The 22071-nt window shown below is 37.0% G+C and overlaps 2 long non-coding RNA genes across 2 annotated transcripts; one reads left to right on the plus strand and one right to left on the minus strand.

Annotated features, from left to right (window-relative positions):
* Window positions 1-1480: 1480 nt before the first annotated feature.
* Window positions 1481-3769, minus strand: LOC137197971 (uncharacterized). The gene is made up of 2 exons (XR_010931547.1): window positions 3354-3769; window positions 1481-2636 (listed from the first exon to the last, which is right to left on the minus strand). It is a non-coding gene; the product is annotated as an uncharacterized lncRNA (long non-coding RNA).
* On the plus strand, window positions 2653-20304 carry LOC137197972 (uncharacterized). Its single transcript, XR_010931548.1, has 3 exons — window positions 2653-3384; window positions 11997-12284; window positions 19628-20304. It is a non-coding gene; the product is annotated as an uncharacterized lncRNA (long non-coding RNA).
* The last annotated feature ends 1767 nt before the right edge of the window (window positions 20305-22071 follow it).

Genomic DNA, 22071 nt, shown 5'->3' on the forward strand with positions numbered 1-22071 from the left:
GCTGCCATGACTTTTTGACTGCAGAGAATACCAGTTAATGAGTCGACAAAGCTTAGGACATTTTGATCACTGAAAACTGAGATGTAATGTTTGTTTGTAGTGCCCGTTTGGCTGATGATTCAGCCAATTTGATATAAATGTGTTGGCACAATGTAAATGTATCCCAGAGGTATAGTGTTTTCACTTTCACATATACATGCTCAGGTTCACACTGCCAAGATACAAGCAATGATCTTTTCACTTGGTGTCAGTTTTACCAGTTTCAAGAAAGACTTCCCTGATCAGTGATAACACTAAAGAAGCAGCATTCAAACGTAAATGTTGCTGTCTAATACAGACAGGAATGCAAAGTGAGCAAAGCTGCACTATATTTTATTATGATTTAAGCACATTCTCTATAACTCATCAGTAATAGCGATCTCATGAAGCATACTATTGATCAAATTGAAGCACAAGGCTGACATCTAGTGGTGAATATACAGTATGTGCTGCAGTTCAACTGAGCATGTTATTCCATGCTGAATCAAATATCAAAAAAAAAAAAAAAAAATCAAATATTCAGTTGGTTGCACACATTTTACTTAAGTGAATAAATAAAGGTGTGTTCATCTAAAATAAAGGTGTGTTCATCTAAAAACGTCCCACTACTTTTATTGTCTCAAATATGTTTGTTTTCTCAAATACCATGTGTTTATGCTATATCATAACATAGTGAAACATTAGTACCTATAGTATTTTATGGAAACAACAAAAAGCGCATACAATGCCACAACACTGATCAAATCTGTATCCCTGTCAACAATTAAGCGGAGCACTAGAGTAACACAGACCGATTATGGTAAAAATAAACTCCTCTTCTTCTCACTAACCTACCTACTCTTGGTGATTGATGGATGAATCCAGAAATTAGACTGCTCTGTTAGGCCCTAGCAGGGCCTCTATTTATAGAAGTCTATTTAAGAGGTCAACATGAAAGCAGGAACAGCTTCATGCAACAAATCTGATGGGACTGAACCACTGTTCATTCTCTAAATCAAATCTTTTAGGGTCTTTTATATTTTACTCCTATACGTTTTTTTATAGTATTCACCAGCTGTAAATCTATGTTTTATAAAATAAGTTACTTTTACATCAAGCCCCTTGTAATACATTGACAGGATTGCTGTGCTCATACAGGATACCTTCTATCAGACAAAGAAAAGGAAATCATATAAGTGATTACATCATATCTTTAAGCTGGCTTGCATAGTTTTCATGCCAGCATGAACATTCAACACCATTACACAACTGGGAAACATTCCACTTTGGCAGGGCTCGCTGTATGATATCATTTCTTTTGTTTGGCCTGAGGGGAAAAATACACATCCAAAACTGTAGTATACACACACACACACACACACACACATCTAATAAACTTAAAATAGGTGCTGGACCAAAGAAACAATGTAACAAAGAAAGATGAATGTCCACACACTGTAGCTTCCTTTGATGCAGTTTAATGAGACATCCACAAAAAATACACATAAAATAACAGCATCACATCCTGTCAAACACAGGGGAACAAGGTCATGAGCATAGTCTATACTTGTAACATTAATGTTCTTTTCATTATCACTGAACAGTTTATTAGGGCAGACTATTTTTATTATTAATTAGTATTACAGACAGTTATTTAGCCCATAAAATGTCAAACATGCCCGTGACAAGTTCTCAAAGCCCAGGTGATGTCTTCAATTTGCTTATTTTTTGTCTGACAAACTTTTCAAAAAGGATTCAACTTACAGTGGTATGACATGATGAAAAGTACACAAACATGAGAGGTTATTTGAGAGGTTGTGAGCAGCAAATGTTGGTATTTTTACATTTTTCCTCATATCAAAGACACTGTTAAACTGGTGAGGTATAACCTTGATGTGGATGCCGGTGCTCAGCTTTCTTTATGTCAAAGTGTCACTTCCAGCCAGTTCAAGTAAACAACCTTCTCTCAGCCTCTGCTGCAACTGATTCCAGCTGAGTGTAGGATGTTTACATGAACTGAGTCTGGACAACTGGATAAGAGCTACCAAAACACAAAGCTATGGCTCAAATATGACCTGCAGGATGTAACTGATAAGGTACAGGTGATATGCCTATAATTAATAAGATAAGGTGGTGATATAATACAAGCTTCACTAGACAATTACATTAGGATTTTGAAGAAGCAGGTCAGATAAATAGACATGGCACATTTGTTCATTTTTGTGGAGCTGGAGGTAGCTGGCAGCAGCAAACATCAGACTGAAAGCTCTGTGGATAGACAGCTTCCAGTCGGGGATGTTTACAGCCCCAAACTACTTAGTGCATTTGCAACCTCAGACAGTGACAATGAAATGCACAGCCAGAGATGAAGTCACAACATTGCCAACTGATGGAAAAAGACTATAAAGTTTAAAAACTTTAAACTGATCTATACTGTGGCAGCATTGTCAAGCAGGCTAAAATCTGTGCAGGCTTCAATCTGCGTGCGTAACCTTAGTAGGGACAGGAAGCAGTATGGAAATGGCCATCTGACCAGAGGAACTGCCACTGTAGAGGATGTCTGGAGTGAATGAAGATTCCAGCATCAAAGGCAATGTCGTCTGCAGTCTTATATTTTCCTAAAAATAAGAAGAAAATGCAGAAAAAAGAAATGTTAGCCTGACCCCATTCCCATTATACATGTCTAGCTGTGTAATCTTGCTGATGCTGAAGACGACTTTCAATGACAACTCACAAAGATATCCCACTTCAAGCTCATTGCCAAGCATCTATTTAGTCGAATGATTAATGAGCAACAACTGCTACCCCTTTCTATGAATTATGAGTCAACTGACGCTATGAAAACTTTGTTTACCTGGACTCATTTCACTGCTTTTCAAAGATGAACGGGTTAGCTTGCTATGTTATATTAACTTGCAGCATAGGTTGAATGGCATTAGCCAGAAAACTACGAATAGGTAGATAATAATGAAACAGCGTGATGCAGTATAGCGGTGCTGTAATGTCAGTGAAGTTACACAGCTGTGAGACAGACACTGCTGCAAGGCCAGCTACTCTGTCCTATCCTGCCTGCAACACCGAGAAAAGCTAACTTAAATAGCCAGATAGCCTTAGTTAACGAGCGTCAAGTGTCGTGAGTAAAGTGCTTTCGCTGGCGAACAAGCTAAAGTAACTTTGTTTTGTGAGGCAGCCTGCCAGAGCAAACATTACAATGTGGTAACTGTTAGCACTAGCTCATGTTAGCCGACGACCTAGGCTAGCTGGCTCGCTGACATAGCTAGCTCCTGTTAGCTTGTCTGTGACCCTAACCTTCTGCTGTCTGACGTTTTCCTTACCGGCGAACAACACGAATCATCCCGAACAACAGTGAGTCAACGTCCACCGCAATGAATATGTTTGAAGTTTACGCTGATTTGGTCGTGTTGTGTCCTATTCTGGGCAGCCTGTTAAGTTTCCTTCCGTTTTCATTCACTTGTCTTTATTTTGACCTTTGGTTACTCGACACCAACATTGACGTCATTGTCATGGCAACAGAGTCCCGCCTACCGTGAGCCGGACAGAAGGAGAGTAATTGCATTTACATTTTACACTTGACATTTAGCCGTTCATTTACGCTCTCCTGAGCAGCGCCTTCCTCTGAATGCAGTTCCTTTATAAAGTTAAAATAAATGGGCAATGCTGTTACTGCTTAGTGCATTTACCAAATAGGCCTAATCCGTTTAAAGATCGCCATCAGACACGTTTTAAGATGTATATGAAATACTCTTCTTTGAATAATAATTTGTGTCTGATATGGTTTTTCCACAAAAAAAAAGCTCAGTCCTTAACATGACATCTCCTCCTTCTCCCTCATTTAAAATCCAGAATATATGAATATGTAATTATTTTTCATTTAAAAAGTTTTTTTTTCTGCTGCACACATGTGTCCTACTTCACTGAAAAGTCAGTTCTCAGTGTAAGTGTATTCGAGGCTTCAAGTTTCCATATTACACTTGTTTAAGTTTAATATTAGACCAGGATCAGCTTCCAAAATAGTTGTGATGTCACAAATCATGGTCATAAGCCCACCTCTTAAACTTAGATTTTCAATGAACACATTGAGCTCAAGGAGCACAACTTTCCCCCTTCAGCACACGTATGTGAAGACAGGAACAAGAAGAAAAACATATTTTTGAGTGGAGGGGGACATTAAGCAATTTCACTTCTGTAGACAGAGTGGAAAAATTCCAGTTGGCTATTAATAGTGGTGGAAGAAGTATTGAGATCCTTTACTTGAGAAAAATATAAATACAGCAATGTAAAAATACTCTGTTTCAATGAAAGTATAATACATTCAAATGTTACTTAGTCAAAAGTATTATCAGAACAATGTACAAGTATCCAAAGTAAAAGTACTCAGTAGAGAGAAGAAGAGCTCCTGTGAGAGTTATATATTATAATATTGGATTATTGATGATTTACTATCATATAATCAGCATTTCAGTGTTGTTTAACTATATAGACTTGTTTAATCTATTAGCATACAATGCTTCATATATATTATATTTACTTAATTATTGCAAATTTTACATTTGATACTAATATTTTGTTAATTCTGCAATTCCCTTATTAGAAACAATGGCAATAGAGCTCTTAAGGTTTTAAAACTTTTGTTTGTATTGTATAATCTTGATCTAAAACATATCAAGTAACTCCAGTTGTCAGATAAATGTAATTGAGTAAATAAACAATATTTTTAAGTATAAAACAACAGAAAATGGAAATACTCAAGTAAAATGAATAATTACCTAAAAATTGCACTCAATTACAGTACTGGAGTAAATGTACATTGAATCACTGGCTATTATTTTGTCAATGTACACTACATGTTTAAGGAATTGGTCAGCAATCTGTGTGGTTCTAGGACATATTGGCACAGACTCATTTTAATTCATCTACATAGCCTTGGTGGGCACTCAGCGAAACAGAAAGTTGTTGTTCCGTCTTTTCAACATGTTAGATAGTCTGTTACTACATAAATGTACCTAAATGTGCAATAAAAGAAGCCACTGTTTTTACTGCACATAATTATCATGTACAGTCAGCTATAATGTGCAAGTGGGCCATGAAATACCTGAACAATTTGTATATTAATCAATGATCAAAAGAAAATGAATCTATGGCAATTATAATAATAAACAGTATAACTCATGTATGAATTAATTATCAAGCATATGCTAATAAAAGTTTTAAAGCTAAAATTTTTTCAAAATTATTTTTATTTTAGCATTGTGAATTGAATTCTCTGGCTTTTTTGATGGCCAGACAAAGTTAGTGATTTGAAGATGTCACTTTAGGCTCTGTGTGATTGGCTGTACTTATTATCTCTGTAATTTTATAGGAACAATAAGTATCTGAAAATGAAAATTGAATCGTTGGAACAGTCAGTAATAATATAAATAACTGTTACTTGCAGCCCTGATTCATCATGGTATGAGAGAAGGGGTAGCTGAGGTATATTCAGAATCTGTAGGAAGGTGTACAGTGATATGTATTTGTGCAGATTACTGGCCTTCACTCTCCTTTTGCTTCTTACCTAACAGAGTCCACTGTTTGGTTCAATCAGTGCTTGGGGATAATGTTCAGTCCAGAACAGTTATGTGGTCTGTCAATAACCAGCTGGCAATTACTAAAAATTAACATCACTCAGACATGTCACATTTCACATGGGTGAAATGTACGTGGGTATGTAAACTGAGTGAAAATACCTTGTAGCTTTGAGCATTTACCAGCTGATGTACCTCCGTTTATGGCTCTGGCATAATGTCTCCTTGATGTTTTAAGACATGGAGTTTTATCCTACCCCTGTGTGTCAGATGATGACAAGTATGTTGACATATTTGATAAGTAGTGCATTCATTAGCCTAATAAATGGCTTCATTAGAACAGATTGTTATGTTAAATGCATCATGGTGATCAGTTTGGACAGTTTGAGCCTCTCCTTTACCTTTGCTTGCTAACAAAGGGAGCATTGTGCTGAGGTTTTCAGTAGTAACAACCATTGAGCATGCTGGCTTGCACAAGGACACATTGACAAAGTAGTTTGAGGGCTAGGGGGGAAATGTAACCTTCTTACATGATCAGAGAAATAATCAAGCCCTCATTTGAACTGTGCTGTGGTTTTTGTGAACGGCTATGTGCAATATCATCCACATGAGGTCAGGCTTGATCCATCTACTCACAATGTCTTCATTATGCAATTGAACCAAGTTCACTGTGAACTCAATGATGGATTACAGGACATTTATTCAGCCATTTAATATTCAGTGCACATGAATGTGTGCTAGATTACTCTCTAAGCAACCAATTTTTGGTCAGAAATATAAAGCAAGATCAGCAAATGCAAATTTCTAAAATTCTCTCTGAACGTATAATAATAACAATATTCATTAGGTTTCCGAAAAGTGGTGTAGCCCTCGGTATCTAACACTGCTCAGGATTTCTTAATAATTCATATAACATATCTCAGTTATTTCTTATGAAAAGACGGGGCGAAGAAAATCCATCTATAACCTAACCAGGGAAATTGATTCCCTTGTCATTCTGTGTGGTCTGAAATTGCCCAGAGCTATTATGAGAGAGACTGATTTTCTCTGTGCAGTGGACTGGAACATTCTCTCCTTGTAGAGCTTTTTGCAAGATGTGAACAGATTCATAAGCAACAGCACTGCTAAAGAGATATGTTGTCATGTGCTTTCAACCAAAAACACAAAACATGTTCAACTCTTGGGACGTTTTAACCAGATGTTGTCTTTGGAAAAAGGTGAAATTCATTAATCATCATCATACATCTTCTATATGTTTCACTGAAACCTTCACAGCTGATGCACATTCTGTTTAAGATTCCTTACAAAATTATGAAATAAAATAAAATGCTTTTTAAATTATCTAGTAATCTTGTAAAATATAGTAAAGTAGGTAAAGCAGGTAAACTATCAAAAGTTGAACTTTTAACTTTTTTTAAGCAAAAATACAGATCAGCTTCAGAAGAATGCACAGGAAATTAATGTGAGTAGTTGCTAATATACAATGTAACAGTCAATATAAAAACCTTTCATTAGAGATCCCTGGAATGATCAAATATAAAATTGTATTACTATCACAAGAAAAATAAATATATAATATCAAAATTTAAAAAAATGTTGTCTCTTGCATTTTGCTGTAATGAAATTCATAATACATGACAATCAATGATATTGATGATGATTATTGACAGAAAGAATGTGTGTAAATCACAGATTTCACCTGGGACCTTGGTATTACTACAACATTTTTGTAAAGTGATACACATAACTATAATAAGACTTAAGATATACTGTCATGCTAGCAGCTTTACTTATGGACAGCAGTGCTTAGAGCTACATGCTAACATAAGCATGTTTCTCACAATGACAATGCCAATGAGCTCATGTTTAGCGGGTTTAATGTTTACTGTCTTGAAATGCTAACATGCACGAATTAGCAATTTTTCTGTTATTTGGCCGTTAAGTATTTGACAAATTTCAACTTTGACTTGATGATGGTGCTAGATGAAAGGTCAGGGGATCACCAAAGTTATTGCAATTTATTCTGAAGGAAACATGAAAGTCTGCACAGCAACTGATCCAACCAAAAATGTCAGCTAGTGTGGCTGGTAATTATTAACATTTTGTGATTATTGGTGTAGCCTTGATCTGTGTGGGAGAGAGAAGAAGAAGAAAACAATGCTATGGGACACGATACAGTCTATGGACACAATGCACTTAGTATGCTGGAATTTTTTCCACAAGCCTGCCCATGTCTGGGTGGTACTGTAACTTTGGAAATTACTTTAAGAGGATATCATGGCTTAAAAATATACAGTATGTGTGCTTAACTAACAGGTCTTTCAGCTGCAGTGATTACTGTTTGTTTGCTCTACCTCAGGATGAGCTGACATTTTCCCAGAGGCAAAGTGTCAGTGAGTGGTTAATCAGAAAAAAAACAAAACGTCTCTTCAGGAACATATGTGTTACAACAAAGACAATGCAGCCGTGTTTTTTGCAGTCTGCAATTCTAATATCCATCATCTTCCTCTAAATCAAATTTTGTTTCACCCATATACTGTACTGAGACACTAAAGGGGTCATTTAAGGGTTAACATTAGTTTCAGAGAGATAGAGAAGTTGTCTAAGGTGTCTGATTTTCTGTATTTTTTTACACTTGTTGGTGTAAGTGTGATCACCTGCAGACAAAACTCATCATTGCTAGCATTCAGCTTCAAAGGCAGGAACTCCATCCTCCAGTAAGGACAGAGGGGTTTCTTTAGAGCGTTGTCCGCAGGGATAAAGCAGAGACTTGAGGTTGGAGCATACTCCTTAAGAACTGCTTGTTGAATGGTAGGATTGCTCCAGAAACTGGAGTGGGGGGGTTGGCCGACAGACAATATCTTTGTCCAACAGGCTTGTAGAGATGACAAAAGCGTAATCTTTTTTCATTCTTTACACAACTGTTGCTGTCACTTTTTATGTGGACAGTAAATTGCAACACCATAAATGCCTTCCAGGATAGATCATCTTAAAATATGCACCAATATCCCCATATTTAAATAATACCAAGTATTCTACCTCTCTATGACAGTTGACTTTTCACCAATTTATTATAGTACAGTTATGTTACTCAGCATTTACAGATCCTGTTTCAAAAATGAAAAGTCCCATCAGTCATATAGAGTAAAGCACCCTTAATGATTCAGACACAGTTGTGAGGTTTGGAAGGTGTTTGCTATAATAATTCAAAAGGCCCAACAATGATTGAACCTAACTCACAATTCGTGGCTTTCATGTGTTCTAGTTGTTTCTTTGAGATTTATGAACACCCAATAATGTGCTATTCAGGGATACATTGTGTTTCTGCATGTTGGCATACAGTAGGGGCCCTTTTGTCATAAAGGTGTTTTGTACTCGTTGATTGTATACCTACTTCTCTTGTTTTGACCTCTAAAAATGCAATGAAAAATAATACTTAGTTTTCTTATTATTATTGGAGGGAAAAAAATTAAAAATCCACCAAGGTAAACCAATTCCCCATATGCTGTCCCTTTACTTATAGTGAAAGTGATATTCAGTAATATCTGAAAAACTAATTAACTGTTCACCCATCCTTTATATCCTGTTAAGCATTGCCAGAACCTAAACCTACATTCACTGGCCAGGTAAAGGTAATAGAGTACACTCCAGGCAGGTCACCTGTCTACCACACGCATAACACATAATGTATAACACATATGAATAAACAAATACATTTATTCTTATGGATAATTCAAACTGTCCAACCTCCATGTCAAAGGACTTTGGGATCGAACTGGGGCACCCACAGGAAACCAATGCAAACATTTGATGAGCCAGAACTTTCTTGCTGTGAGGGGATAATGCTGGACACTGAAGCACTGTGCTGCCTGAAACACAATGCTGTTGAACTCATCTGTTGAATACTATTGTACATATAATGCAAACATTTCCACATTTGCCTTAAAATCAAAGTTACCTTAGCAACAGCGCTGACATTTAAAATTTTCTGTAGCAATGGTGGTTGATTGCCATCCTGCAGTGCTAAACACTGTGGCTCTTCTCAGGCCACAGTGTGAACATGACATGAACACAATGTTTTTAGGCAGTCCATGGAGTTCTACAGTCATACCCAAAGGACTATGGGAGCTTTTTATACAATGGGTAGTTTCACCCATTAAATTTGATGGGTTAGCATACATACCAGCTGTGATGTTCATTCCCTTAGCTTTGTGTCCCCTTCACTCTCCTTCAAAGAAAGTGGGTTACTTGGAGGCTGACTGGGGAGTGGGATGGGGTGGGTGATATTCAGGGAACATGGAGCTATATATTCACTCCCAATAGAGCCATAGAATGGTGCACAGAGACCTGTCACATCTAGACAATAAGACCTCATGTACAATAGTTGTTTGGGGAAGCAGTTGGTTGCATGTAGTGCTGGAAAATGAACTGATAAATCTTTCATACAGTGTCTCTTTTGAGTTTCTGGGGAGTAGCACAAATCCCACACTGACAATTCTCACCTTCTCCTGCCTAATAGGTGCGCAGCATCCCTAAAACATGAACATGAATCTCAAAAACTCAATAGTTCAATACACTGACCCAGACTGAAGACATACTGAAGCAACATAAGCTTCAGGCAGCCTTCACTGAAATCCTACTTGCAAAATGATACTGAACAGCCCAGTTTTGTTTTGTTTTGTTTTGTTTTTTTTGTTTTGTCTTTTTTATAATAGACTCCCAGGTTGCAAGGAAACAATATGATTAAGCAAAATAGCATAATTAACTATATCCTTTTAGAGGTGATTAAAGGGTATTTTATGATAATCACCTGCAACCTCGCGAAATTGTAAATATAAGGTTGGTCCATGGTGCAAAAGAAGGTTGGGAACCTCTGTTTTACAGAAAGAGAAGTAGCTATGACCTCTGTAATAAAATAGAGCAGATATTACATCACCAACATGAGTGTCTTGGTTGAGAAAAGAAGACCAAGGCTGATTAACCCTATAGGCAGATAACAATGTCAATATTGAACAATTTTGCAAAACCCAGGACCACACTTAATCATAACTTTTTTTTTTTTTTATGCCCAATGCCAAAATTTTTAAAAGTCTTACTTTCTATAATATCTGCATATGGCAGCTACGGTATAATTAAAGTTAGAGAAATATAGTGGTTATATGACAACTAAACTATGGTAAAGGTAACTAAAACACTTGATGAAGGTCTGGGGAAGAAGTTAGGGTTGATAAGGATTAGGGTGAAGGTGAATGTTGTAGGTCTGTGACAGGACAGAAACTTCAATCTCCTGCATGAAAGTCAGTCATCCACCACTCCGACCTGCACACACTTAATCTGCCTCTCTACATAAACAGTCTGCACTGAAAGTTGGCGCTGGACATAAATTGTGTGGAATTGTACGCACGGACTGTAAAGTGTGTGTGACAGACTGTACAGTGTGTACTAAAGTCTTACACTTGTAAATATGGCTAAAAAAGGCTGGGTCCTGCAGGTGTTTGTAATGCTTCATTAGGGCATGTACCCAGCTGTAGACAAAGCTTTGTAAGTCATGGACCTTAAGTGATGGACCTACCTGGAGGTCTCTTATTCTTTCATCTGAAAGCAAAAGTATATCAGTCTTATAAGTCATGTTACAGCACACTAAAGCCTGTCAAATCCCCAAGTTCAAAGTTGGCTTAGAAATTCTAACACTGTGACAGCTTTTATGAAGGATCAAGTGGATTATACCCCAAGTTTTAGGTAGAGTGCACCTTTCAAGGGCTGCATGACGAGGTGATTCTCTAGCAGTTTTTACCACCAATATGAAAATGCATTTTGTAGATATACCATGATCTTCCAAACAGGTCTAATAAAGTTCACTTGTCTTAAGCATCTTATGGACAATGAATATGCGCTGAGTCATCCAGTGGAGGCTCTTACACATGAGCATCTATTTGGTTTTGCTTTGAGGCATTTTTATCCATTCAGCTAAACAATAGATTATCATGATGTTGAGGAGAGAATTATAAAGGCAGGAAGGCTACTCGTGGCACTTCCTGCATGCTCCGCTTCAATGAATAGTGTTTGCCACTTTATTGTCAAGAAAGCTATAATCCTAAATGAAACATCCTCTAAAATAATGCTGTATTTATTCACCACTGTCATAACAGTGCTTGTGAGAATTATACACATGAATTAAATTAATGCAGCTGTGCTTGAGAAGATATCATTGACTAAAAGCTTGGAATAACTCACTGCCCATACCGCTCCTCCTCAATGGCCTTGGAGGATTTATGTTTTGTGTTAAGTAAGGCTGAAGCTACTCATGTTATCTCACTCCATCAATAGCAAATACATTAACAATATCTAGTCGCTGCAAGCACACTATTAATTTACCACGACCTGTCCCTACAGGGGCAGAATGATTGTTGGAGGCCACGAGGTATATCTGCTTACCCCTCCCTGGGACATGGTGTCGCTGCTGGGGGATCAATGTCCATTGAGCATGGACAAAGAGGGGCAGGCAGGCAGCCAAGCAGCCGGCTGGAGGAAGCCCTCAACCTCAGCTCGAGTGACGCTGTCACCTAAGAGGTCCCAGCAGGCCCTGCAGAGACAGAGAGGGATGTGCTGCCTGATGCTGGAGCCATGTCCTTTCACACGGAAACATGGGTCATCGTTCCTCAAAGGTTGAAGAGGACAGAGGTAATAGATATTGCAAGCTCCGGTTCATGACAGGAAAAACCCAGACCGCCATTGACAGTTAACTGTCAGTCCATCATTATGACACTTGTCACTTTGAGAAGTATCTCAATCAAAGTGACACTATGTAACATTTGAAAGAAGAAATGACACTTTCTTCCTCTTACAAATGAAAAGTTAAATGTATAAGCAATAACAAACCCTTTATCATTTCAGTACACTCAGGGGTTTGGAGCCTTACTTTACCTAGTATGACCAGCCGCTTATGGTAGCTAATGTGAGCAAACTTTTAGTAGATATTGCTCCAGTGACCAGTGTGATCAGTAATGAGTAGTGGAAGGTATTACAATTTGAAATATAATAATTACATTACAGTTACTAATCTCAGTAATGCTCCTTTTCTGTAACTATGTGGGGATCAGTTTGTCAATATTAACTCACCGTCAAACTTACCAGGAGTTTGACGGGGGGTTAATATCTGTTTGTTCTCTGTGTGTTCAGCAGATAAAGTGGTCTGGGATGTGTTAGCTTGCTGCAGGGGTTGTAGGTGTGGGGTGGTGGTTAGCCTCTACCAAAGGCCAGACTCCCTGTAATTCCAATATTGCCATATTTACCTGTTAGCTAATTTTTAACTTTCGCCATTGGCAATCCTTCAGTTAGGTAGTCAGGAAACTGGTTTTGTTCAGTGTTGGAGGGTGTGTGAGCTTCACTTTCTGGAGTGCTACAGCGTGTGTTCACCATTGCCAACGTTAAGCTAGCTGTTGATGGTCAGGACATACCAAAAACTCCAAAATGTAGGCTGGTTGCTTCTTAAAACAGTTCCTTGTCCATTTCTACATCTGGTAAATAGAGAAGATGTATTGTTGAAGAAGAAATAAGAAGAAATAATTACTTTTTCATTGAATAATATGTAATGTGCAGTTGATCAAAATTTCTTTAAGCAACTTGCCCAAACAGAAGAGTTATGACTCATACTACATTCTAGCATCTACCAGTATCCTATAAGTACCAGCAGCAAAAGTTGCATAGTCCCAACTTAATGTTGGGTTAATTTACATTCACATTTATTCATGCAGACATTTTTGTCCAAAGTGACATACAAATGAGGTATAAACCAGCCACAGTAGACCAAAGAGAAGATTAAAAAATAGCAAAATAAGAGTTCTTATGATGTCAGTGAGTCAGTGTTTTGTGTGTAAAGCCACTGTTCAATTTGAAAAAGAAAATCCATATTCAAAAAGGAAAAACAGGATTACTGATGTAATCTAACACTCAGTAGCTTCCAACAGCTTCCTGGCTCCTCTTCGCATGAACCTCTCTTGTGACCTCTCCAATTCAACAAAGACCAGTGCAAGTTTTTCCACCCTGCTGCTGTATAAATAAGAGAGTGTATGTTGGAGCTGATACCCCCTGGAGAAAAGCTACTGCATCAGCGAGTTCCTCAACCTCATGGCTGTTGCCCTCAGTGAGGGTTAAAGGTCAATGATAGAGCAATCGCAAGCAGAACATGTAACACTAGGGTTTGCGATAGTGCCTGGTTTGGAATTCACTTTGTGGAAGTGTGTAAATAAAGGATAGAGTATAATACAAATCCTAGGAATAAGATACCAGGATTTATAGAAACTGTTCTTTTGCAGCAAACCTCAGTGTGGGCAGATAGTTATTCCAGTGGGTGGTCAGCCTGCAAGAACGGTGAAACAAAGCTTCCCAGCAAATAGTTTCGACATTGAAATGTCAGACAAGCAGAAAATTGAGTCTTTGATCTATTCCATCATGAGGGATCACTTGGTCATATCAAAATCATGGCTCAAAGGATGTGTTATGCATGTGAAAGCACATCATGAATCAAAGGAGGGATACTTGCGCTATGTTAATAGGAGTAATCGAATTCAATGTGATTTTGCGGTAATAAATTCTGATTCTTTCATCTTTTCTCATTTAGCTGTTTCACACCAAAACAGTCTTGCACGTTTTCTCTGAAAAGCCACAATTCCATGCTCGTGACATTCGCGGCTGCCAGCCTGCAAATGCTCTTGCAAAGGGCCTCACTTGATGTGCCTTTGTCTTTGCTGTTGCTCTGGAGGGGATTGAAATTCCTTGTGTGAAATGATATTTGAAGTGATTAAAGAGAGTCATTCAGTGGAGCTGACAGTTCTAATGGAGAGCAGAAACCGCTCGTCCACCCCAAATAGCCAGACAGGCCTCCTGACAGCTGCTGGAGGAGCTCAGTAAGATTCTGCTGCGGAACAAAGTGCCAAGGGGTATATTCTCTATGATCTGACTTACAAAGGCGCTATTTGTTTTGTTGCTAATGCTGGATGAGGGACAAAAAAACAGAGACAGTGAATACACAGCTTTTTATTTATTTATTTTTCTATTTGGCACCATAAACTCATGAAATATTGGTAGTTTACCAACTCACTGCAGGTGGTCATGCGCTTAGAAATAATTTTTGAATGAAATGTATCCCAGAAATAATGTAGTGCAGGCTTCTTTCTTACACTTCATTATACTGAAGTCCTACTAAATGTCAGATGCCAATGTAGAGTGTAGCAAGTAGGTTTTAACTTTTAAATCAAACAAAGAAGACATTTCTCTACAAGTAGCATCACTTTAGTACCGATTAAGAGCGCTTTTCATGTTTTGTTCATATTTGTCATCCTGACACTCCGTATGAAGGTGGAAAACTTTGAAAGGGATGATGAGCACTGCAACAGCTGAACACATAACCGAATTCCTTCCAAAACTGCAAAGTTTTACTGTAAAAAAAAAAAAAAAAAAGATTTTAAAACTACAAACCAGTTGTCCAAAAAAACTCAAAGCTCAAAAAAACTTAAGACTTAAAGCAAAAAATAAACAAGCTGCCATCTCCTCTCATAGTGACTGGTATTTTTATCATCTCAGCCTCATCTACACTGGAATGTACTATCTGCCATGCAGGTAAGCACAGTGGTGAGATAAACTGATGCAACTGTTCAAAGACTACGCAATAACAAACAAAATGTAGATATTTATGGTTGAAAACAAGTAGGCATGAGCACACATGAGTGCACTAATTGTAATAGAAAGGTGCTGTACACCACACAGGTGTTTTCACTTTTGCTAATTCGACCTCTGCTCAGGTTGAAGTTACAAACTCCCTGGTGTTAACTGTCCTGCACCAACAGGTGCAACAAAGCTATCAGGAGAATCAGGCAGATGTCAATCAAGCATAGGCTGTCCACACCACACAGCACAGAGAAAAGGTCTTATTAGGCAACAAAGTGGAAACACCTGTGTGGGTGTACCATGCTGCGGAGGTGCTTTAGTTGGTAAAAAAACAAAAAAATTAATAATTAAACACTAAAACTAGATAATGTTGTGGGGTAATCTTTTCAATTGTTTCCAGTGAAAAGGGAAAAAAGCAGATATTTTGACTTGTCAAACACAGGCGTAAATAATAACCCACTAATTAATGATGGCTGCAGTCCATTCAGATATGCCTGAGCAGTCCTGTTGACTCACTGGCACAGATCAATATAACAGAGCCATCATTAATGTTATTAGTTACACCTGTGCTTTTCATACTGAGAAAAGATGCTGTACCTTGTCCAAATTCCTCACCACAATGCAAAATAGCATGAGATATGTATTATCACTGATTGTCATACTGTGTTTGCAGTTATCATCCATTTTTATGTACTTTACCATTTTGTACAACAGCAAATACAACACAACACAATACAATACAATACAATACAATACAATACAATACAATACAATACAATATGCATGTTGATAGAAAGCTTCTGCCAGTTAAATGAATGTTTTTTTTCTCCAAAAATGTAATACTCTATTCAGTTGTCTCACCACCACTTGCATTTTAAAAATGTTTTTCAACTGTGTGCAGCTCTTCAATGGTTTTTCAATCTAGTGTTTTTATGAACACGTGCTCAAAACCTACTTAGAATCAATGCATAGTTTGAAATTGTATTTTTAATTGATTGATTTTTAATTAATATAATATATTATATAATATGCTTTAGGTACTGTCACTTTTTAATCTTCTAAAGTTTCCTATATTTTTAACTCAACTTATTTATTTTTATGTTTATTCTTCCTTTTAATTACTTTTTAATCTTGTTTTTTAAACACCCTCCTGTAAGGCACCTATAAATTGCATTCCTAATACTCAGTAAATAATGTTGATTGTACTGGTTATTGGGATGATTCTCACATCAAAATAATCAAAACTTAATTTAACACTTGAGATCACTTTGGGACACCTATCTGCGAGAAATGTTGGCACTCGTCAATTCTAAATTCTTGTCACTTAGCAACAGTTTTTTTAATATAAGAAATGTGCTGACACAACGGCCTCATACAAAGAGGATGTATTTCCAAAGCAAATCACCGTTCCAGTGTAATTTTCAGGTTCAGATCATCTCGCAGGTGTAAAAAGAATGTGATTCCTCACTGACAGAATGCTGTGTCCAAACTGTCAAGCAATCCGCTGATACCCCGGGGCCTCAGCACTTATTCCTAACATTCCCACTTTAAAATATAAATATGCTGCTTGGGAGAGAGAGCCACCCCCCCTCCCACACACACACACACACACACACACACACATACACTCCCATTTTTTCTTTCTATAGTTAACAAGGGCTAATGGAGGTTTGCTGTCCAGGTTACTGTACATCTTCTTCTCCCCCAACTCCTCAGCAGTTTTTGGTAAATTCATCTCTTTAATTTAAGGATTAACAATGTTTAAATATCCAGCCAAGTCTGGAATTGGTGTAATGTTATATTACACTATTTTATTTGATATTTTGAAAATGTATTTCACTTTAAGAATTTTGCCTTATTCCAGAAAATGAAAGACTACAATATGTGTCCTTTCTTTTTACATGTGCTGTATTTTAGGTTTGCCAGATGAAAGCTTTTTCTCACCATCTGTAATTGCCCCTGGACATGAAACATGTTCATTATTTGAGAAAAAAGACATAGAACAGTGAAAAAGAGAAGGCTTGTGTGCGCAGTGTGATTTTTTCTCCCATTAAAAGTGCTTGGAGATATTTCATTTTCAATGGTTATTCTATAAATTGTTACCCTTTCTTTTCACTGTCTACATCTGTAAAAGTGTTTGATCTCCTGTTCAGAAATCCCCTCTTCTGTTTAACATCATAACTCCTGAGGCAAGATGGATGAACAGTTGCGTTGACTCATTATACGCTGCAAACGGACAAACCTCTACATGTATATTTATTCGTAGATGTAACAATGCTTTTTTTTTCTTTCTTTTTTTTACACCAAATAAAAAATGTTCAAGCCATTCATATACTGCATAAGCCATGACTGGTTCATTTACAGCATTATTCATTATTCACTTCACACTCTGCTTCTCAATTAACTCATTCATTCACGATGTGGAAACAGTGACGAGAATAACAGTCTGACTGCAGCTGTTAAGTCGATAATTACATTGCAGCTGAGAATAACTGCTGGATATACAAGGACATCAGATTTTGAGAGACACTAGTTTCTAATAAAAGACAGTTTCCTAAATTATAAGTTAGTTTAAAACTTGATGCCAAAGAAATAAGTTGAGGTCATTTTGCAATAACCTTAAGCAAGAAGTAAAGCACTGGTAAATGTCTGAGCTTTCATTTATGATGTTTTTTTTAATTTTTATATTACTACTTTGAAAATATATAAATGTATAACTTATTTATCACCACCATTCAATCATGTTAATGAAAAATGTATCTGCTGTGCTAAAACAAATACTGCTACATTACTACTGTTGAAACTGTATGTAAACTCAATTAACTCCTTAAACCTTGCCTGACATACTGATGGGTCCATCATTATGACAAAATTTTACTTGTGCTAATAAGAATGATTCAAACTACATTTTAATGTAGCATGCAGCATTTAATGGGATTGTTCAGCCATAAAAACTGAACAGTGTCTAGAATATATCAGATATACTGTATGTCATGTGTGTCATATGTACAGCTTCATGTGTTGAACAAGCAGATGCAGAATATTTTTTTTATTTTTTCATGCAGCTTATGCTTGTTCAAAAGCAGAATGGAAGAGGTTGAAGCTGCACTAATAAATATTTTTATATTAACCATGCATCAATTTGGGGGGTTGGAGCTTCTGAAGGAGCATTAAGGGAAGGGTGCATTTGTTTCAGTGTTTAATTCAGTATCAACAATATTTCTCCATAATGACTGACTCCACCTTTAAATTCATCATTTGGACACAAACATAGTTTGAAATGAACACTAATGTTGCTCTTTGTCTGCTGTGGTGTGTGTAACATGTTTCCCAAATCAACTTTTAAGGTGATAATGTGCCAGTGATATTTACAGCTTAGTTCTGCTGACTAGTGGCAAAAAAGGGGAAAATAATGGATTAAATAACTATCGTACGTGTAACATGAAAGGTCTTGCTTACAGAGAATTATCAGCTGACTCTGCAGTTGCCCTCAGCTCTACGGAACATTTTAGCATTTTCCTGCAACCTCAATGTTTTGGTTTTCACTCTCATTGCTCCAAATCAATTATTGCTGCTTTAAGGTTTGTAACAGGCTGAACTTCAGCATCCTTTTACTGCATTTAATTTTTTACCTTTTTTTTTTTCTTTTACATCTGTGTTGTCAATTTTACAAATCGATGTAATGCATATAGACATGTTAACAGATATGATAAACATGTTGAAAAGATGAAGCGCTGGATGAAAAATTACAGGACATCCACATTTCTAGTGGATGTTCTGTAACTCGAGACACTCAAACAGATGAATTCCTCTTTACTTTAGTGCTGTTGAATAATATATTCCAGGTTATGATTTTCTTCGACCTAAAATTAATATATAATATTACAAATACAGATCTTCATGTGTTATCATCTTTTCAGTGCATTTTAAAGTAACCAAATCTTTTAGCCAGACAGACTTACAGTGAGTGAACAGCTTGGCGTTTGATGGATATTGAATTCATGGAGATCGAACTTGTGACCTTCCTGTTACCTCTCTGTTACAGGATGAACTCTTGAACCATTAGGTTGCCCTGCCACTTAAGGAAACCTTAGTGGTGAATACTGCAGTCATTACTTGTTCCCTTGTGAGTTTTTTCTGCCTTTACAACTTGTATTCTCCATATATCTCACATTTTCTAGGGGAATTACTTTCAGATAGAGGAAGTGTAGCAAATTCTCTGTTAAACAGTTTTTGTTTTTCAGTTTCATTTCAGAAATCAAACTTTACACAGAGAGAAATGTATAGAATTGGTATTGCTTTTACATCTTGATCCCAGAATGAATAAAAATTATGTGTTTCTTTCTTTCTTTTCCAAGGCTGATGAGGCAGCACACGTACTGTATGAAGGGACGTAGAGGATTTGGCTAACAGCAGTCTCATCCCCACAGATCAGTTGTCTAGACTGGGCAGATAAATCCTCTTCTCAACCCTTTGCTCTCGCTGCCTTCAACACCATCTTTGATTCATCATCACAGCTCCTAATAGCTAACACAACTAGTTTCCTCAGCCCCTTATTTTCATTTAGACATTGCTTTCTTCCATCAAACACAATGAAAATAAACAGCGATTTACACTGTTGATACTTTTCAGATACATTGGTTTTCATTCTGTACGCTAACAACTTTCCCACTTTTTTTTCACATGTTGTCACCTACCACTATATGTGATGGTGTTTGTTCAACAGTGAAAAATTAATTTCGCACGTGGTCAAAACGTGCTTTGATTTGACATCAGTGTAAGTGTTGTGGATTTAAATATCCTTCTCAAACGCTCTATGGTGGTTCATTCCTTAATTTAGGATGTCACAGGCACGTAATGCTCCATTAACAGCTGGCTTGATCATTTAAAACAGATGACTGTGCGAGCACACATGTTGGACTTCTGGGCATATGGGTGCTGCTTTAATAAATCACTTTAATTCAGTCTGCGTGATCCTCTTTCTTCAGAGGTGTTTTTGGAGGACTGGATGTTGACTGTGTTTTTAGAACTGATTCTGCTGTTATCAGTCAGTGATAAAGTAAAGCAAAATTGATATTCATTTAAGTGGAATCATAAGAAATGTGTCAGAATAAATGCAAGAGCAAATTAATTCATGTTGCAAAAAAGAGAACTTACACATTGCAAATTATTTCTAAGGTCAATAATGAACCTTTGAGCTCAATATTTCTGCTGTTGATGGTGGTTTTGTCTTTATCTCTGATAGACACCACACAGCTTTAAATGTGCAAACTAGTTTAGTTAAAAAGGTGACATTTCTCAATTACAATATATTCACTATACTAAGAGCATCATGCAGCAAACTGTAGAAAACGAAATAATAAAACTAATAAATTAAATCCAGACATTATCTGTTTTAACTCAGTAAGTGACATGTAGTGACACTGATAATAAATTAAAAACCAACATGGAACAAACCAAATGTCAAATGACCAAAAAAAAAAAAGATCAGAAAACTAAATATTACAGTTACAGCCAAAAAAGGCAAAATGTCTTTAAAACGTAGCCTATAATTGTCTCATAAACAAATGTGAAAAAATATGATATTTAAAGCTGCACTTATAAATATTTTTAGATTTAAAATAGAAATAATTGCTACTTGTAGTATGAAAGGGCTCATTCATTCTTGGTGTGGAGCATTTTAGCATCTTTCAGCTCATTGTTTTGGTTTTATGGCTCTCAGTGTCACTTCCAGCATCAGCAGGCAGCTGTTTGCAGCCAAAAAGCATTAAAACCTACTATATGCTAGATGCCAGCACCAACGGCAACAGTGGCCAACATATAAAGTTCCCAAGCCAGATATTTCCCTCAGGAGTTGGTGGAGACCAAAACAGAGCTAAAAGAAGAAAAAACATTGAATTTTGGGCGACCAAAAATACAATGTCACATTAATGGTAATGCTGCTCTGTATCTTCCAGATGTATACTGTAAATAGGCAACTGTTTGCTTATATGTCACCCATATCTCAAATTTATAAGGTGATAATGTGTCTATGCTTCCCTCAAATGGCCAAAATAATCAGTTAATGCAGGTTCAAAGACATCTGTGTCTGTTTGTATCACTGAGTATCATGAGAAGTATCTGATTGAGGCTTAAACAGATTTGAGCCTAATGTTTCACATTTGTGCCCTTTTTTAACACCGATCTTGACACAAAAAGACACAAATCACCATCTCGTATAAAACAAAACAACAACAAAAAAAAAAAAAAACTGCACTGTGATCGTTTTGCTAGTTATTAAAAGCAGAGAGGGCTTAAAGATTCAGGTTACTTAAGCACAACAGGAAGGTTAACCTATGCAAAGTGACATTTAGAGAATATTAGAGAATACTGAGAACACCCTGGGGTGGTGTGGTGGTTGCTGATGCTATCACAGTATCATTGTTCTGGTGCTTAATCGCTGTGGCTAATGACAGGAAATGAAATCACCCACTGAAGACCAACATGCTTCCCACAGAATAATTACCGCTGTTGACCTTGTGCCTTGCTCTGGTATTTAAGTGCACTATGATAACTGTCAGCACACACTTGCAGCTTAGTCACTGTATATCGCCGACTACCTCAGGCTGTTCTGTTAAGCTCTTACTCATTTAAGACAGAGAGATGCCAACTGAGTCACTGAACTCATTTTGTAGTTGTAGCCACTGTTAGGAATGAAAGCATTTGTCTGATAAAACCATGATGACATCATGAGGAACTGTCTGCACATTGGCTATTTTCAGTTCTTCAGAGTTTGTGCAAACAGTGTGATAGTCTGCAATAG

This window comes from Thunnus thynnus, chromosome 15, assembly GCF_963924715.1.
Source record: "Thunnus thynnus chromosome 15, fThuThy2.1, whole genome shotgun sequence".
Lineage (NCBI taxonomy): Eukaryota > Metazoa > Chordata > Actinopteri > Scombriformes > Scombridae > Thunnus > Thunnus thynnus.